The sequence below is a fragment of the Canis lupus genome, chromosome 2 (assembly GCF_048164855.1).
Source record: "Canis lupus baileyi chromosome 2, mCanLup2.hap1, whole genome shotgun sequence".
In the NCBI taxonomy this organism is placed as follows: domain Eukaryota; kingdom Metazoa; phylum Chordata; class Mammalia; order Carnivora; family Canidae; genus Canis; species Canis lupus.
Window position 1 is genome coordinate 11330260 of NC_132839.1, and position 19240 is coordinate 11349499.

General features: G+C 34.7%; 1 pseudogene; it reads left to right on the forward strand.

The window, feature by feature from the left end:
• The first annotated feature begins 7022 nt into the window (after positions 1-7022).
• Positions 7023-8312, forward strand: LOC140610953 (myotilin pseudogene; annotated as a pseudogene).
• The last annotated feature ends 10928 nt before the right edge of the window (positions 8313-19240 follow it).

The window sequence follows — 19240 nt, forward strand, 5'->3', positions numbered from 1 at the left end:
CAGTTGCTTGGGTATTTCATAAACAAAAGTATTCAAACCAAAGGGAACCTTTTAGCCTCAGAACATGCCTAACTTTGTTTAGAATATCAGGGTGTTTTCAGTGTTAGGTATAATGGGGAGTAAGAGGACCGATGTGTACTGAGTACATACGCAAGGCTGGGCACTTGGTTTTATTACTGGGACAACTTCAAGTTGCTTTTGATCCTGCCAATGCTCCATCATGTTAATTAAAATAACTGGCATATTTACGCTGTAAGAACTGATGTATTTGCCAGGAACTTGGAGTCAGAGAAAGGATCCTTGATATATGCACCCCGTATCCATTCATTTACATACCACCATGCCCAGGGAATAGCTGAGAAACCTCTTGCAATGGTGCACTTACAGTGTTAAACAAAAGGAAAACTGTTGGCTGTAATTTGAAAGAAAAAAAAAAAAAACTAAAATGGGTTCTTCTTGGTTATTTTTCTAACAGTACTGAAAATATTTTATACCTATTTTGCTTATGCAAGGGGTACTATCTCAGAGAATTATCAATTATTTTATGCCATAAATGATGCTAGCTCCAACTGTTTCCATTCCATCAAACCATTTGCTTCTAACGTGCTTCCATTTACTCCATGCATGGAGTCCAGAATTATTTTTATAAAATACATATTGATCATGCTACTTCTCTGCTCAAATCCCCCTCATGGCTTTAAGAATCGATTATGTATGACTTTTAGAATCGATTCCATATTCTTACCGAGGTATTAAAGAATCCCTATAAGTTGATTCTAATCTCTCTCTCAGTTATTATCTTCTAAAATACTACTCTATTGGACAAATTCTTCACCTTATGAAAACTATGTGAAACTGTATCAATCAGAATATAAAACAAGAGATAGAAAGCTCTGTAGGTACTTTAACAAGAAATAAATTCAATACAGGAAATTAAGTGACTAAAAAACTGGTGGAAATGCTGAAGACGAAAACTGGATTCTCACTCAGGGTCCAAGAACAATTCCCACAGCAATGAAGAATTGATTCACTAGGGTGGCCACTTCCTCTGAAGCCAACACTGGAGCTAATGTCAATCAGAAAGCCCCTACCAGAGCTGACACCTCACTATCAGAATACTTTGGAAAATAGGCTTAGAACAGAGCTGTATAAAAACTACCACCAAAATTGGACTGAAATTGGTCTCCAATTCATTTCCTCCTTTCAGTTATCATTTTTATCATTGTTTTGGGGAAAATCAACTTCCAGCTTTGGGAGAGAACAAGAGTCTCCGGTGGTTGTCCTTCTAGACACCTTTATGTTTTATTTTAAAGCGAGTTTCTTTTCTGATATATCAGCATTTGAGTGAGGTCCTCAGATGTTTATCATACAATCTCTTTTAGAAGGAGAGAAAGTTTTCTTTTGTAGGTAAATAATTTAAAAACCAGAGAAAGATAATTTAAGAGAGTGGAAGACAGAAACAATTCAAAGATCTGAAAATCTTAATTTATGTTGATAGATTTTATTTCAGTTTCCTAATGATTGAGCATCATAAGAAAGATTATTTTGTGGCCTGGCCACTTTATACATGCTATCTATTAATCTTTCAACCACTTTTCATCTACCATCTTGGTAGGCATCCTTAATTTAACAGAAGAAGAAAATTAATCTCAGGGGAATAGATTTTTCCCATGCTTAAAAAGAAAATGTTAACATTAAAAGGTAATTAGGATTGCTAACAATCCTCTTTCTTATGTAAAATGACAGTCATTTTTTACGTTCAAAATTTATGCAGTAGAAAACATTAAAAACATTATTTTGTTATTGACTTTGCATTGTTTAAAACTGTGGAAGGAAGGTAAACAAATAAACATCTTTCAGTTAAACTCAATAAAAAGGTAAATTATTGTGAAAGAACAATTTACATTACTTAAATGGTGTAGAGAGGATTATTTGGCAACAACTCAAGCTACTCACAGGGGTAAAGCAATAGTATTTCATGGTGTGGACAATTATTGGTACAATGTGTACTTTTTTCTCTTTAATAATGGCATGTTCCCTTTTGTCACAACTGCACAAGACAGAATAATTAAAGTACATTAGCTACACTGTGGAAGGGACATTTGGTTTTAATTAACATTGGACCATAAGAAAGGCAATTTGCTTTATATTACCATTCATTCTTTGATGCACACATACACACATATACACAGAATCTGTGCACTGAAAGGCAACTACGTGAAATGCTACGAAGCTTCTCAATCTGGAGTTACACTAAAGCCTAACTAAAATGTAGAAAATGTTTTATGTATTAGAAATCCTTTCTTCTCTTTGATATTTTAGACAGTTGTGTGGCATCCTAATGTAACATGACTTAAAACGAGAAGTCAGTTTTGTAGTGATTATTCCAGAAGCGGAATAGACAATCAACAAAGCCACCTGCCATTCATATGGCAGGAACAGAAAGCTAGAACTCACTAGAGAGTAAAATTGCAATGCATATTCATTTTAAGTTAGAACTTTAAGAAATGAGACTGACACCTCTGATTTGTCTAATTCAATTTAGTGAGAAAGTTTAACTTGTAGTTGGGTAGAGTGTCAATGAAACCTATTTCCTATAGGTTTAGAATGCAGGAATGCATATAGATTCCCTGCATGATAAAATGTAACCCTATTCCCCCACCAGAAGGATTGACCATGTATCAGTTAGCTTTTGCTGTATAACAAACCACTTCAAACATTAAAGATTTAAAATGTTGAACAGTTATTTAATTCATGAATTCTGTGATTTGGCAGTGGGTTGGCCTTATTTGGGTAATTCTTGTTTCAGGGTCTCAGTTTTATGTCTGAGCTCAACAGTATGGTCAGCTTGGAAGTGTTAATGTGGAATGACTGCAGCTGGAAGAATGTCTCCTCTCCCCATGGTCTCTCACGCTTCAGTAGGCCAGCTGAAACTTGGTTACATGACAACTGGGCAGGATTCCAAGAGAGTAGAAGTGACTCTGGATTCCTGAGCTCTGGAGAATTGGCATGATGTCACTTATGCTACATTATATTGGCTAACCAAGTCCTTCAGCCAGCCCATATTCAAGACCTGGAAAGCAAAATTCCACTTTTAAATGGAAAGAGATTCTAAGCTACATTGAAAGGATGTGAACATAAGGAGGACTGAAAAGTTGTGGCCAGTTTTTCAATCTACTGTACCACATAGGGAAATATATTTTATTGGTGACAGAGTTCTCTTGATAATGAATTGCATGATAATGAAACCTACAAACAAAAGTAGGCTTCACAGGAGGGATGGAGATATATCTATCTATCGATCGATCGATAGATAGATATAGTTCTTTCAGTCTTCCCATAATTTTTTTAATGTCACCTCTGGTTCAGCATAAATAATCTTCTGTGACTCCTAAGTGAGATTCATTCCAAGTACCTCAGACTGCTCTCCAGCAGTTCTACACTTACACCAGTTTAACTTATTTTAACATCCAAATCTTCAACATTTCTAAATATGTCCTTTCTGGCCCCCAAAAATTGATACCCAGAGAATCTCTTAAAAAACTCAGAGTATTTTGTTTTCATGTAGTTTCTTACATCTGTATCACTATTCTCAAATTTACTTCACACTTTTAGGTGTGTTCTCTACAGCCTAGGTCTTCCTTGCATAAGACTCATTGCCTTGAAAATGTGTTTTTACACATAATTTTTACCTTCATTTGAGTTCATTTAAAAATTGTATCTCATATGTTTTAAGTATTTGTTGATAGGAATGCTTTTGTTATCTATTTCCATTATAATACCTTGTAGGCAAGGATAATTTTGTCTCCTTTGTAGAATTTACTCAATCTACACTTCTAGGTATTAATTATTATTAGTGCTAAATTATAATCTGTCATCTCTCTATTATACACACATATACATATGCAGATATATATGCATACACAGATATATCTATGCATGTGTGTATAAATGAGTATAGATAGATGGATACATAAATAGATAAGTGATAAAATAGTTATTGACACTTAAATTACTCATTTGAATGTCAGATGTAATAGCAACATATTAAAATTTCAATATATACATGGACACAGATAAGACATTTTCTTTTTTTCACACTTTGATATGTTCCTGATTAATAATAATCATCTACACGTATGTGTATAATAGTGCCCATAGAGATATTTTAAACATTATTATTTTTTAATAATAAATTAATTCTTTATTGGTGTTCAATTTACCAATATACAGAATAACACCCAGTGCTCATCCCGTCAAGTGCCTCCCTCAGTGCCTGTCACCCATTCACCCCACCCCCCGCCCTCCTCCCCTTCCATCACCCCTAGTTCGTTTCCCAGAGTTAAGAGTCTTTTTTTTTTTTTTTTAATTTTTTTAAATTTATTTATGATAGTCACAGAGAGAGAAAGAGAGAGAGGCAGAGACACAGGCAGAGGGAGAAGCAGGCTCCATGCACCGAGAGCCCGATGTGGGATTCGATCCCGGGTCTCCAGGATCGCGCCCTGGGCCAAAGGCAGGCGCCAAACCGCTGCGCCACCCAGGGATCCCCAGAGTTAAGAGTCTTTATGTTCTGTCTCCCTTTCTGATATTTCCCACACATTTCTTCTCCCTTCCCTTATATTCCCTTTCACTATTATTTATATTTCCAAATGAATGAGAACATACAATGTTTGTCCTTCTCCAATTGACTTACTTCAATTAAACATTATTTTTAACTCTTAATTGTAGAGGACGATGTGATGATTACCAGAGGGGAGGGCTGTGGGGGATGGGTGAAATAGGTGATGAGGTTTAAGGAATGTGCTTGTTGAGATGAGCACTGCATGATGTATGGAAGTGTTGAATCACTATATTGTATACATGAAACTAATATAACACTGTATGTTAACTTTCTGGAATTAAAATAAAAACTTAAGTAAAAGGTTATTTTTGACAAGAATGAAAATAAACTGTACAGTCTGAATAAGGAATTAATAAAGCACAAAGAAATATGAAACAAAAGAAGTAAGACTCATGAACATCAGTGTGCTGCTTTAAGGTTTTTTATTTTTTATTTTTTTTGATCCTCAGTACCTAAATGAAAATGAGAATTAAAGTCATATCCTCTTAGGTTTTTCTAGAAAAATGTCTTTGGATAATTCTGCATCTATATAACAATAGTATATAAGTATTATAATAGTCATGGTTTTATTATACTTGAAGGCAATAGGAGCCAAAATTCTAAGTTCCTTCAGATATCAGAGATATTCACTTAAGATTGGAGAGGTACCCCATTTTTATTTTGATGACTTGTAGTTGGATGTCTCTCATCACACTTGAGCTGTAACCTTTGCCACCTTGAGATATACTAATAGACTCATTAGGAGCTGAAACTCTTGTGTCCCGTGATCCTGGGGTTAAATCTCTGTTCTGCTATTGAAATATTTTTAGTAATAAGTTACTTAAAAGCCCCTTAGTGCCCAATTTTCTCATCTGTGAAATATGGGTAAGAATCACACCTGTCTTTTGGGTTATCATTAAATGAAAAAAATATATGCATTATAAAACTGGTGAGGCGCTCGTATTCAGTTCAAGATGATGATACAAATATCAGATGAAGTCCTTTAACTTTCCTAATGACCAGTATGTTTGTTATTCTTAGATTTTCTTTGCTTGTTAAAAATGGGAATTAAAAATAAATACTTCATGGTATTATACATATACATGAATAAAGTAATATGCATACATGCACTTAGAATGATTTCTAGTAAATGACATTCAATAAAAGTTAGCTTTCTTTTCAAAAAATCTTGAGACCAAATTGTAGTGATAGACTGTGTTAGCAGGATGCATGTTGATGACTCTGAAAATCCAGATGACTGTGAAAAGTCTGTGGCATACGCTGTAAATATCTGTTGTGACACAAGGATCATGAGAGTCACAACATGGTATAATTGGCCCAAACCATACATATGAATAATAACACTAATAGGTATGCATTCTAGCATTTAAAAAATGAAATCAAAGTCTACAAAGCTTAACATGCCTAAAGGCATTCAATTAGGTGTTCCAGTTTGGTCTAATTAGGTCTTCTGATTCCAAAACTCGTTATATTTTTTCCTCACTACATTACTCTTTCATTCATCTCTCTCTCTCTCTCACACACACACACACACACACACACACCGCAACTAAAACTTTTTTGAAACAAGAGACTTAAAAACAAAACTTTTGGTTTAAATTAACTTCTTCTGACTACTGCTCTCTACCTCCTATCATTGATCTGCTTTCACCTATCAGCATATGACAAAATAAATAATCGGAATGGTTTTAAAATAAACATATTTCAAGGAGGCCTTAGGCACTTATAAATTAAAACGTCCATCATGATATTTACAAACTCAAATAAATTGGAAACTACTATCACCTCCAAATTATAGCCCATTTGCAAAGCAAAGAATCTATGAGATTTTATGGGGCATTTCTACATACTCAAGTCATTATTTTAAATTACATTTTTTAAAATTTTATTTATTCATGAAAGACACACACAGAGAGAGGCAGAGACACAGGCAGGGGGAGAAGCAGGCTCCACACAGGGAGCCCCACGTGGGAACATGAAGGTGGCGCTAAACCGCTGAGCCACCCAGGCTGCCCCCCCCCCCCCGCCCCTTTTAAATTACACTTTAACAATAAGCCCGGTAAGCACTCGAGTCCAAGCCTTATCTGAAAGATCATTGTTCTTCTTTTTACTAATTTTGCTTTAATTTTTTAAAAATTGATATTGGATTTTGCAGGAAATGTAATGCATATAAAAACATGTTTTGGGGGATCCCTGGGTGGCGCAGCGGTTTGGCGGATCCCGGAGACCCGGGATCGAATCCCACATCGGGCTCCTGGTGCATGGAGCCTGCTTATCCCTCTGCCTGTGTCTCTGCCTCTCTCTCTCTCTCTCTCTCTCTCTGTGACTATCATAAATAAATAAAAATTTAAAAAAAATGTTTTGTTGAAACCTCCAGCTCTTTTAGCCAGACCAGTCTTCCATGATCCAGTCTAACTCATGCACAGAGCAAAGATGCTCTGACCCTTCAACAGTGAATTCTCACATTACCATGTCCCCTTCTGCTTTTCCTGCTTCTCTCCAGCAACTTTTGGTTTCCAACCAGAGCCAAAGGGTTATAACCACCTATAACCAGTCCTCAGCAAGCTCCCTAGGCTCCATATTGCTATCACAGTCTGATTACAGCAGCAGTAAATCCCTTCCACTGTGGACTCCAATTATTGTCAACCCTAAGGTGGCCAACTTATAAATGTTAAACCATCCCAAACTGTAAATTGCACATCAAACTGCATATTAGGGAGTCCCAACCATGAAATACAAGTATCCAAAAAGAAGCTTAATGTCAAGCACTGGAAAGAGAGCTGAAAGGTGAGGACAGCCTTCATCATAATGGAAATCAATGGCTAACATCTGAGGAGAAGATGGGTTGCAGATTGCTAGGATTGCAAAATGTAGAGGCTGTGTTTCGAGCTCAAAATTACAGAGAGGTACAATATTTACCAATGCACAGTTCTGAACATGCCCCACTGTACGTTCCGACATTACAAGTATGAAGTAGATCATTTTCAAAGGGAGATGTGAATGGTCACACCACATCCCATTCAAGTGACAGAGAAAATGTTGATTGAACTGGAAGACAGATTCTGCAGTATAAACTTCATAGTGAGCGGATAACCAGCCCTTTATATGTCATGCTGTGTAAGTAGAAGCCCAGTTAATTAGACAACTTTCACAAAATGATGATATCTGACAAATTTTCACTCATTCATCTTTGAAGTGGAGACAGCTTCAGATGCAGGGTTTTTGCATGTGTTGCCATGAGCAAAACAGAAGCTACGTGCACTGTGCTGCTGAGCATCCTTGTAAAAAGAAAAGAGTGCCAGTGTTTATCTTTAGACAACAAAACAAAAACTTTGAGGGAGACTTGGTGAAACTAGAATATCAGATCTCAGTAGTACCTCCACCAAAGCTTTTCTAGAAAAGAAATAATAAAATGGTGCAATTCAATACCGATTAAAGAAGCTTATAGCATGATAACTATAGACTAATTCTTTTACTGATGAAAGATGTCAACAAGAAAGGTTCTGGTGTTTGTAGTTAATAAAGCTAAGTTAATGAGTCACCACACGTAACAGATTAGATGTTACATCTAATCCAAACCAAACTCTTCCAATTCCTAAACTGTTACGTGTTCAACCAATTTTCAGTAAATATTTAGCGTTCAACAGGAAAAATTTAGATACAAACCTTTAACCCAGATGGAGACTTTTAGCATCTGGAAGGTCAGTCTGGACTATGTGAAAATGAAAAGCTTGAATAACTATCAATATTGAAAACACAACAGCCATACTATTAAATATATTTGATTAAATTTTTGAAATAAATCCATATCTCTATTAACAGAATATGGCTTTATTAGGTAATATAACTGATAATATATATGTAGTTTATACTTATATGTTATACACATGCATATAATATATATGTATAGATATAGATGTATATTATTTATCCCTTAACTCTTAAATATTCTAGCTGCTTATACAGTATGTGAAGCCTACAGAAAATCTGAGTTTATAATAGAGAAGACTATCTAAAATGTTGAATTTTAAGCTTTAAGTAATATACATTTGACAATTGCAGGTTATGAGTTAATACAAACTTTTTAAACACATCTAATGCTTGCAATAAGGTTTATTGGTACTGCTTTCTAAATACTGCTTAACCTGTTTTCTCTTATACTTACTAAAATAGTAGAAATTATCAGTGTTCCATAGTTTTATGTCAAAAGAATAAAATTTTGAATATTTAAAACACATTTTTTCTCATGCCAAAATAGGTATTATTTAAGTGATTTTTTTTAAGGAAAAGCAACCAGAAGGTAATTATGATTAATTTTTCTTTCCTCTCAATCTTTTGACTCCTTTCAAATTCCTAATTTTCCTACTACTTTATTTTCCATTAGATTTATTTTTTAACAAGATTTTTTTTTTAGAGAACTGTATTAATTGTGGTAACCTTCAAGTTCAGAAAATTAAGAGTGAAGCCTAGGAATAGAAAAGGTGTAATTACACAGTCATCAAGGCATCATCTGAGTCTTAGATTTGCTGATTTTTTTAGAGTATTCATATTAAGATTCTAGCTTTTTCCTTTTTGCAAAGGATGATATATACTTGATTTGTTGAAATCAATGTATATGCTTTTACTTAATTTCTAATTACTAATTCAAAATGATGCATAACAAACATACCTACTTAGATTTCAGCTGCCAGAAGAGGTGAATAACATTTTAATATTTAATAGATCAGGCATTATAATGATTTATGTTTATTATCTTATTTGATTCTATCCAAAAAACCTTGCTGGGGCACCTGGGTGGCTCAGTGGTTGAGTGTCTGCCTTTGGCTCAGGTTGTGATCTAGGCATCTTTTTTGTTGTTGTTGTTGTTGAGTTTCTCCTCCATTTTATAACATAAACTGGGGCTTAAAAATGCATAGCTCTTCTTAAGTCTTATGAACTCTCAAAAATATCTAAGAAAATGGGAGTATCTAATGCAGATGACAATAGGATTTCACCTCAATACAATATTTGCACCATTTTATTTTCAAGTGCACCATAGTTGTAAAAATTGTGAATAAAAGCTCTTAATAAATCAATTTACTAATAAGTTATTACTATTATAGTTCTGAATAAATCAATTTACTAATAAGTTATTACTACTAAAGTGAAAATACATTCACCATTCTCAGAAATCCTATTTCCTTATTTTAACTAAACATTTTTGTTGTATATACATTTCAAATGTATTGGTGGTTAGATCAATTTTTCTCAAGTCTTTCAAAGGATGTGGTAAAATAAAAGCTTAACCAATGTTACTTTATTTTTTGCTCACTATAGCTATTACTTCCTTATGTAGTTGATCTCTAAGAGCATTATTTGAGAAAAAGAAATCCAGTACATGTGGTTAAAAATCATGTGATAATTGGCTTTTATGTCACGTTAGGGAAAATATTAGGTATGTTAATTTATTATTTTTGATTCCTTTCAAAACCTTTCTTTTACTCTCCTTTTTTTGTATTTGAGATGGATAAACAGATGTAAGGATAGTTCTGGAATGGTAATTGTAGTCACTAATCTCCGTTTAACTTACTATGCGGATGGCAATACCTAAAAAGTCTTTCGGTAATAAAACTGACAAAGTAATAGTTGAAGTTGATTCCAATCACACTACACTGTGAAGAATTTTGTTCTGTTGCTTTCTGTGTATTAATACTTGAATGCATTAATGATGGGATTTGATTTCAGGGATGTCAATTTGGGATGTAGGGCATACAATGGTGGAATAGTGAAAAGGTGAAAAGGAAGCCAGAGAGTTCATATGCCCATCTGATATCATTCAGTGTTATATGGTTTTCAATATGAAAGTTGACTTACTCGATTAACCAAGTTCACAACCCCTGAATCATCTGCTAGCCTTCTGCTATAATCTTCTCCATGGGGTTGTCATTTTTAGGACTGTGGTATTATTATATGCTTTTTCAGAAATATCTTCAAATTATAATTATGACAAACTAGTTGTGGCACATAGGATACTATGCAATTTAATGGATCAGTGAACACTGAACATATAATCTATTTTTTGAAATTACCCTCTTGAAGTTTCTTTTAAAAAGTTCATAAAACCATGTCTACATACATCTGTTAGAAAAATGAATGGCTTCTGCCAATTACATTCTGCAAAACCTTGACCCTTTAAAATTTGTTTTACACTCTTTGATCCTATATGACCTTATTTTATGTGAGCTTTCCACATTCCAGTGAGAACAAACTGTGTTTATCACAATAGAATATTATAGATACTTCTATTTGTACTTCTATCGCTATGCTGTCATTATTTGTGTATGTTTTTTCATCACTTGTTTCAGGCTTAACTTGTTAAGGGCACAGGTATTTTGTCATTATTCTTTTTCCATGTATTTCTTTCCTTTACGAGCTGGACAGTACCCGAAGCAATGAACATTCTTCAAGGAAATTTCCCAAAGTGTTTTTGAACCATAATAATAGCTCAACTAGTATTTGAACTACCGTGCCTTAGAGAAGCATGGTATGAATTAGAGAGCCATTGCTACAATGGCTACGAGCATTTAATAGGAGACAGCTTTTCTCTAAGGGTGCACTTTCTCCTAGCCTATCTCTCAAGACACCAACTCACCTACTCTTGTTTTCCTTGGAGTTTTGAGTCCCTCTATTTTTGCCAATTTTTTGCATTTATGATGTTTATTTTCTTCTTTTTTGTTAACATTAACCCATTTACTGGTGGGGGCAGCAATGTGTCTAGATCAGCTTCCTGACCTCCCAACTCTTCTTACAACTAGAGGTGGCCCATGATGCATCATTGCTAATAGGATGTAAGCTGGAGTTGTTAGAGGTCAAGAAATCATTTTAAAGAAGATAAAATCAGCTGGTTTGGATTTGCAGTTCTTGTAGTTAAGGATACTTGAGTAGCAAGATAAAAGTTTGTATTATAAAGCTGCCATATCCCTCCTGGACTGATCTCAATACTTCCAACTGGATTAAAACATGTTTCTACTTCATAAAAGGCAACCTGAAAAAAATGTTGTAGTCAATAGTGCATTTAATAGAATGAGAAATAGCAAAATATATTTTATGGTTTTCAAAAAAAACATAGTTCTAAATGATTTCAGCTTGATTTGCTAAAGATAGTGTTAATTAGAGAGAAATGTTTCATTATATGTTTATATTTGACAATAAGAAGGGATTATCTCTTATATTCTTGAGAACACTACTCATAATATTCAATAATAGCACTTGAAAGTAGCATAGGATGTGTATCAGAAAATACTTAAAATAAATATATAGATATTTAATTTCTTGAAATAATCCAGCATTTAGAACTAACTTCAAAAGGATAAAAGTTAGTGACTTATTTGTTTACAAAAAAGACCAATAAAGCACTAATCACTATGATAAAATTAAATTGTGCGACATGTTACTTACCAATGGAGAAGCTATTCCAACAGCAGTAGGAGACTGAAACTATTATAACACACAAGAGGAAATTGTGGACAACTAAGGGAAGAACCCATGCCGGTATCATATTATACACCATCTGAAACAAAGATGATGAGGTGAATCTCTAAAACTTCCAAGAGATACTGTGCTATCATAAAAGGTCTCCTGTGATGAGAGTTTCACAGCCTCTGTCTGAAGCCTAGCCAACACTTAAAAATAATAGGAGTCTATTAGTCTGTCTGTTCCAGCAGAATATTCTTCATATTATGTGAACCCATTGTCCTATAGGAAATATGAACAACCAGTCTTTGTTCTAAGAATAAACCATTTTGAAAATCATAGACAATTATATGGTGTCTTGATTATATCTTTTCAAAATTATATAAATCTGAATTAATTTTCTATAAAAAGACTTTTAAATGAGTCTACTTATTGCCAGTGTTCACTCCAAACAACTTTTTAAACACGAGACTATGAAAGGACTATAAAACTTTAACAGAATATTATAATTCTAGGTTTAAAAATAACATGAAGTGTCATTTAAAATTGACCATTATGCTCTCACTAAGAAATCATCAATAAGTAGTCTCTAGCTTGTGCATGGATTGTTTAATAGAGGATTATGTACTGTTCTCATTCTAAATGAATCAAATAAACTTTTCGCCACTTGGTTCCTAGATCTTGCTTTTACTCTCTTCTGCACATGACAACCCACCACCACCTGTGTAGGGTTGTCATGCTTCCTCTGAAGATTTCTTTCTGTTCTCCAGGCTAATTTCAAACAACTACCTCAACTATCTCTAAAATGAAGAGTACTTTGAATTTTTTAAATAAAGAGTGGCCTTTTTTGAACAATATATGTAGTCAACATTTTTTAAAATTCCCCTCCACCCCTAAGACTAGAAAGTGTTTATGCTTATGGTTGATTGATTGAACACAAATGTGATGCTTCCCATGAATCATTTTTTTTTTTTTGAGAATTCTTAATCCTTACTCCTGCCAGCATATAGAAAGCTTTCAGTAAACATTGCCAAGCAGGGAAATGAATGGGCAAAGGAATTAAATAAATTAGGGATCCCTGGGTGGCGCAGCGGTTTGGCGCCTGCCTTTGGCCCTGGGCGCAATCCTGGAGACCCGGGATCGAATCCCACGTCGAGCTCCCAGTGCATGGAGCCTGCTTCTCCCTCTGCCTATGTCTCTGCCTCTCTCTCTCTCTCTGTGACTATCATAAATAAATAAAAATTAAAAAAAAAGAAAAAAATAAATTAGTTTAGTATGACCACCTCCAGATAAAACAAAGTTGGCTTTCCTTCATATTTGCAACCCTCTTAAAACAGAGGACTATTTTAAATTATCCATTACAGAATTCTCAAGGATAATGGGAATCTCAAAATTTGTATTTTGGAGAACACAATTTGTTTTAATCAGGATCGTCTTCATTTCCAGTCTTCTTTTTTTTGCTCTCATTCTCTGTTGTCCTGTTTGTTCACTGCCATAAGTTCAGGCATCTTATCTCTTCATCATATTAATGTGAAAATATAATTTGCTCAAATCAAAGTATTTTTTAAAATGTTTCATTTATTTATTAGAGAGAGAGAATGCACAAGTGGGGGGAAGGGCAAGGGGAGGGGGAGAGGCAGACTCCTTGATGACCAGGCAGCCTGGACCAGGGTGGACCCTGGGGCTTGAAGTGGGGCTGTGTTCGACCTGGGCTTGAAGTGAAGCTTGATCCTAGGACCCTGAGACCATGACCTGAACCAAAAGCAGACACATAACCGACTGAGCCTCCCAGGCGCCCTAACTCAAGCCAAAGTATTTAAATCCATGTGTCTTTTTTTTTCTGAAGAGCATCTGTTCTTCTTTAACACACAAGCTCCACCAAATGCCACTTGTTATCTCCTTTGCAGCTATTCTTTGGACAGAATGCTCAGAAATGAAAGAGAGCTGAGGAGTCCATATATTTTCTCTGTCATTTTCTTCTGTTATAGCATTGATCCCAACCTGCAGTCAGATGAATTCTTTATGTTTCTGCTTTTTAGATGGGTAGCTCATGGCACATTTCAGGTTAACAGTTAATTTTCTCTCTTTTTTTCAAGATTTATTTATTTAGAGCAGGGGGAGGGGCTGACGGAAAGGGAGAGAAATCCCAAGCAGATTCTGTGCTGAGTGCAATGTCATTTGTGGGGCTCTATTTCAGGACCCTGAAATCATGGCCTGAGTCAAAATCAAGAGTCTGACGCTTAATGAACCTGAGCCACCCAGGCACCCCCACAGTTAGTTTTCTTGTATGCTAATTAAAATAGTCTAACTTGCATCTGAGACTCACCATATCTTTCTGTATCTGTTCAAATTGCCCAACATTGATGTAATGCTATCACAGGATTTTCATCAATAGCAGAAATATAGCACATAGTCCTTCCAGCTTAGTCCTTTATTGTGATTTTATTTCTCTTTCTCTCTCCTCTTATTTCAACTCCAGTGATCTTCAACGTATCTCCAAACTGCTGTTTTTGAGGTGTCAACATGTCTTATCATAAGTCAGTTTTATTTAGCATATTACTTTCCCTTTCCTTTATTTTTTGTCTTCAATCTCTTCTGACCTTTCTGATTTTCATTTGGAATATTTCTTATTAAGTATATATCTTCAGGTTTGTGTGTGTGTGTGCGTGTGTGTATATATATATATACATACATATTCAGTGACTGATCAGATGGATTTATTTATTTTATTTTATTAATTTAATAATTTGATTGAACACCAACTATGTGAAAATATTTCACAAAATCAGAGATGCAAAACTGGAATAGAAAAAAAATTCCTGATTTTAGTTGCCTATTAAAGAAGATATAAAATTTGACCAAGTGTAATATGTATGCTGCTCTCTTTTAAGAGATTCTATTCTTTCAATTTTAGAGCTTACTCTTATTTTTCTGACCTGGCTCAGTTTTAGTATAAACTCCTAAAATCATTCTTCTCCCAGGCTGAGTTTGATGATCAGTCTCTGTGGTTTGATAGCATAATATAGCTAAGCTACTTATCTTGAAATATCATAATATTTGGCTTGCTTATCTATCACCCTTAGGGACAGTGAGCTCCTGGAGTGTATATATACATATATATACATATACGTGTGTGTGTGTGCGTGCATGTGTATAGAGTGCAGAGTAGATAATACATTGCTTTTGAGTACTCAAATGACTATATTCTATAATAAAGATTTGAAAATTTGAAATATACAACAATGGGAGGATGGATGGTTATCTTCCTTTGCACAATGTTTTTTTATTTACCATTTAGTACAATGAGTTATTCATTTAGCTGATGATTATACTTATATTCATCCATATAAAATCTAAAAAATATTCTCTACATTTGTGGAGTAGAGATTTGTAGATTATTTATATTCTACTTCTGGAGTGTAACATGCTTTAGTTGAATCAATCCTGAAATATTTTATTATTCAACCAAATTATGATTCAACTTTGGTTCCTATGTTTATAATTATATGAGCCTTTTTTGAAACTGCTTCTATTGATTAGGTGGGTCTCATGACTATCAGTTAAAGATGAATGGAAATCTCATACTAACATCATCATATTAATTTCCATTTTAAAAGAATTTTCTAGCAATTCTCATAATAAACCCTTCAGATAAACACCAGGGTTTATCTTACTTGTTCTAAAGTGTATAAATGACCTCCCCTCCTCCATTTTATATCCCACTTATAGCATCATTAAGTTGCTGGCTCAAATTTAACATGTCACTATTCATTTTTATTAATGGCTCTTGTGAAATGTGCTTTTGTAATTTACTGTCAGTGAGGGTCCCTGAGATACTGGAGGGGAGGCTCCAAAGAAGCAAAAGTGTCTACACGGTCTGCTGTGTGTAGAGCTCCAGAATGAAAAGCTGCTGGATGAACAACTTACCTTCTTGTGAATATAAAATTTAAGAAATACATTTTAATTCTTAAGACTTAATTTTATCCACTTACTGTAAGTAATAAAGTAAAATGATTCTGATTGATCCTAAAGCTGAATTGTGCCCTCAAATTAAAAAAAAAAAAAAAACAACAACAAAAAACACTATATTTACAAATCAGTGGGATTTTTTTTTTTTTTTTTTTGTATCTAACCTCTTCAAATATCTAGGTCAAATATCTGAATATTGTTGTTTGGATATTCTGAAGCCGTGAATGAATTCACCTAGTTTCTGCCTTGCTACATTTGAAAATCCATAGTTAAGTGGAGACTGTGGGGGAAGATGGCAGCGCCATCTCCAGCCCCTGAAGAAAGTCAATAGTATTTTAAGAGAGAAGCTGCAAGCCTTAAATTACACATTAGATGAAGAAGAGCTAATGCAAATAGATTGTTTACATGTCTGACTTCTTCCCCAGCTCTGAGCACAGTGTTCTCTCCAGCAGGTACGGGAGATCAAGTTTGAGGATAATTAAACATTTTCTGCTGCCAGACGACATGATCAATTGAAGGGATAAAGTGCCACAGAGTATGTTCCTCACTTGAGATTTTCCCAGATGTAAGAGACACAATAAATTGGGGCAGAATTTTCTACACTGTCTTTTAATTAAAAATAAACATTGGTATCATTATCCCTCGTGCACTACTGCCTGGAATATAACAGTAATATTGATAATACCACTACTAACAAAAATAATTTAATTATACTGTAGAGCCCTTACGTGTTTCATCGCCTTTATGGCAGAATCATATTTTTGGCTTATGACATTTTGCTTGATAAACTTGCAAGTGCAGCCATTTTTATTCACATCCTAAATTTTAGCAATCATATCTATTATATGTTTTAATTTTTAGAATAATACTGATAACTTTCTCCATTTTTTTCTTCTAATATGGGATGTATTTTAAGACATTGAAGCAGCTTGAGGAAAAAAGACTATCTTAATGGAGTTAAAATAATGTTTTTTATCAACAAGCACTCATAAACACTTTCCATCTCATCTTCTGTAAGTACTAACAAGCCGTATTTGAACATTCCTGATTCTTTTTCCTAAATATTATTTCACTTCTGCTAATTTCCCTTAAATCCTGCACTGACATAGCAAAGGCACATGCATGTACATATAAAGACAAAATCCTTTAGGATAAAAAAGGTAATGTTTTAATTAAACTTTATGAAAAATCATATCTCATTTTCTATTTCCTAAAGGAATATATTCACATTTTCAAGTATATCACATGACAGGTATTGGCAAGTGATGAATCCAGTATATTATTTATTTTGAAAATATTTTAAAATGTCCATCATAAAAAACCCCAAAACAAAAATAAAGAAGTAAAATCTGTCAAATGAACAAGTTTAAAAATTTTTCTCACACCTATTTTTGATTGAATGGTATACACCTGCCAGTATTTGATAACTTTTGACTTACAAAAATGGCACATTTACTTCATTGAAAGTAAATACAAACATTTATATTTAAGGAAAATAATAAATTTGGTATTTCCCATTAAAATAAAACCCTCATAATTATGACTTAAAAGTGATTTCTTTTACCATTTTTTATAAAGTGTAATGTATACTTCATGCATTGCAATGAGAAATATATTGCATACCCTCCTTTGCCCTGAAAGTTTCCAACTTTTGAATGGAAAGTTCTTCCATCTAAAGAAAACTGTCAGTTACCATTTTCAGAGAATTTGCAGATTGGTACAGAAGAATTTCATCAGTGGAGTCAGGGAAGACTGGTTAGGGTGCTGCTGTTGTGCATTCTTTGTCCTCCAAAGTCTTGACCTGTATGAATCTCATTATCTCTATTATTTGTTTAAAGGACACCAGAGTCTTCCTCTGGGATTAAAATGTATAACAAATATACAATGCCCAGTCCCAAGGCCAAGACAGTGTGGACACTCCCTCCCACTGACTAATTTGTATGCACTTAATGGGACCTCAATGTAGGCCACACCTTCTATCTTACTTTGGGTAAACTAGAAATGCTCTGGATTTGGCTTTCATTGACTGCATTCTCTACAATAAAATGCAGCTATCATTTTCTCATGTGGCATTTGTTTTCTAATTTCTTCTTTATTAAGAGTGATGGATATAGGGGATCCTTGGGTGGCTCAGCGGTTTAGCTCCTGCCTTCGGCCCAGGTCATGATCCTGGAGACCCAGGATAGAGTCCCACATCGGGCTCCCTGCATGGAGCCTGCTTCTCCCTCTGCCTGTGTCTCTGCCTCTCTCTCTCTGTCTCTCTCTGTCTCTCTCTGTCTCTCATGAATAAATAAATAAAAATCTTAAAAAAAAATGATGGATATAGGACAAAGAAACACCAAAGTGGCAGTGCTACAAATGACAGAAGGAGCATTACATTGCAAATGCAGACCTGGAGATGAATGGGGGTGAATCCCGCAAGTTTCAGACCTCTGAGAGGGAGATCTGGAATCCTTTTGTGCTGAGGTTTTGGGGGAATCTGTCTTTCTCTACCTATAGTCATAAACTGTGAAGACTATTTTAGTTTTTTGAAGATTTATTTATTTTTTAGAGGGGGAGGGAAGGACAGGGGGAGAGGGAGAAAGAGAATTTGGAACAGAATCCCATCTGAGCATGGAGCCAGACATGGGGACTTGATCCCATGACCCTGAGATAATGACCTAGCCCATATCAAGAGTCGGATGCTTAACCAACTGAGCCACCCAGGTGCCCCATGAAGAGTATTTTAAACGACAATTTTTATGTCATCTTATTACTCCTACAACAACTAATAACAGATAATATGAAATGATTACTATCTGCTAATTCTATATTAAGATATTATCTAATCTCTGGGATGATAATAAACATCTACATTACAAGAGTGCATGGGCAGAGACAGCTGAGAAGAGTAGAAATCAATAGATAATACCATGTGGCTTCTCCCCTTTTTGTAACCCCCACATTTGGTAAGGACCACAGTAACCCACTTTTATACACAAAGAAACTGAAGATCTGAGATCATAGTCTTTGCCTATGGTCAGTGCTAGACAGCAACGGAGGCAGGATTTAAAGCCAAGTCTTCAAGACTCTAAAGCTCACATCCCTTCATGACTGAGCAGGACAGTGTACAGTACAGAGGAGAGCTTAATATGTTAAGAGTTATTGTTTAATGCTGAGAACAAAGGCTGCATTCCTCACAGAGGAGTTGGAAAGAAT